Below are 343 nucleotides of genomic sequence, written 5' to 3' on the forward strand. Positions count from 1 at the left end.
TACTGTAAAGTTCACTCTGGAATTATTTATCTCGTGCCACCATACGTCTTCTTATAATTTACTACTCGAGATGAGTAGATTTAAGGACTAGTCTCTCTATCATGGTAAACATTTTCGTATCAGATACTCTGGTAATGTTTCATGAAATAACCTATGTTCCTAATGTGCAGTTACCTAGAGAAAAAAAGGAACATGTAATAACAGTTTTTCATTTGTTACAAGGCGGAGAAACATTTTCCAAGACGACAAATGGTGAATTGGAGGACGATAAAATGATTAATTTCTATCTGTATTTTTATTCCAGACGTACAGTACAACACTCCACGTGTATCTCATCACACAG

Source organism: Penaeus monodon, chromosome 20, assembly GCF_015228065.2.
Source record: "Penaeus monodon isolate SGIC_2016 chromosome 20, NSTDA_Pmon_1, whole genome shotgun sequence".
Taxonomy (NCBI): domain Eukaryota; kingdom Metazoa; phylum Arthropoda; class Malacostraca; order Decapoda; family Penaeidae; genus Penaeus; species Penaeus monodon.